Source organism: Galeopterus variegatus, unplaced genomic scaffold (assembly GCF_000696425.1).
Source record: "Galeopterus variegatus unplaced genomic scaffold, G_variegatus-3.0.2 Scaffold844, whole genome shotgun sequence".
Lineage (NCBI taxonomy): Eukaryota > Metazoa > Chordata > Mammalia > Dermoptera > Cynocephalidae > Galeopterus > Galeopterus variegatus.
In genome coordinates, this window is record NW_007726955.1 from 504,097 (window position 1) to 505,602 (window position 1,506).

The following is a 1,506-nucleotide window of genomic DNA, read 5'->3' on the forward strand; positions in this document are numbered from 1 at the left end:
AAAGTTAAAAAAAAAAAAAAAAAAAATTAAGGCTCCTTATTTTCCCCCCTAGTAATCAAAGATTTTCTTCCTCTCAGAAAAGCACAGTCTCTGAATAGTATATGAATATGTATGTGTGTGTGTGGTGTATTTACTAAGTTTTCAAGTTCATATCTTTTACTGGATTTGACAAAGAAAAGGGCATTCATGTATAAACTACTGCCTACTGAATTACCTGAAAAACAAATATTAGGGTTTTTTCCTGAACTAATTGAGATCATTCATTCAATAAAATATTCAGCAAATACTAACTGCATAGGTACTATGAATGAGTGCATGTTTAGGGGCTAGAGATAAGTCATAAATGCTAAGAGACATGAAGCAGAAGATGCCTTTTTTTCCCCCCTGAGATGTAGTTTTCAAGTTGAATTTTAATCACAAAGATAATACATTTAAGAACTACCCATTTGCTTACCCATTTATAATAGGAGCTTTCGAAAATAGGGACTAGACCAATAGATAGTCTTCTTAGATAAAGAGTAAACTGATGGAAGTAAAATGTATTGTGTCTGCCTTGAGTGCCTGGCCTTTTACATGTGACATCTCACTTATTCTTGTGACTGAGAGAGAAGTGTTCATATTCTCATCTTCCTCATGAAAAACCTGAAGTTCAGGGAGACTGAAATTTGTTCTGGGTTTCCAGTTAGTGGGACAGCATCAGGATTTGATTAAGTGACCTTTGCATCTTTTTCCAAAGCCTCCTTTCCTTCTTTTTAGAAACTTTCCCTATCAAATCAGTAAGAAAACCAAGATGACCATCCTCATATGTGTTCGACATTGCTTTAGAAGATCTGGTCAATACCGAAAACAAATAAATAAAAAATAAATCACAAGAATTAATATTTGGCTTTGGACGGATGGGTTCCGGTTTTCATGTTTTTGTATAATTTTGGGAGGGGAGGTGGTTCTATTTTTGAGATTTAAAAAATAAAGTTTGGGACCAAGCAGGTAGGCCTTGCCACTGCCAGACTCCATCCCCAGCCCAGCCATGTGCACACTGACCAGAGGTGTGCTTCCCTGGAGAGGCCCAAGACCCAAGGCAACCATGCACCCAAGGCACCAGTGGGCGACTGAGCAGACACGGAAGCAGCCATGCCAAATTGGCAGTTCCAGCAGCATCCTAGCCAGGCAATAGTGTTGAACTAGTGGAGCATGAAATCCCTTGCCACAATGACTAAACATCAAAGGAAAGATACCAGAAATATGAAAAATCAAGAAAGTACACCACCAAAGGGTAATAACTCTCAAGCTCTAGATCCTATGGAACAAGAGGCCCTTGAAATGACTGACAAGGAATTTCAAGTGATAATTCTAAGGAAACTAAATGAGATAAAAGAAAACTCAGCTAGACAACATGATGAAATGAGGAAAAGTATATAGGACCTGAAAGGAGAATTGTACAAGAAAATCAATGCCCTGAAAAAGAATGTAGCAGAGCTTGCCGAGTTGAAGAATTCATTCAGTGAA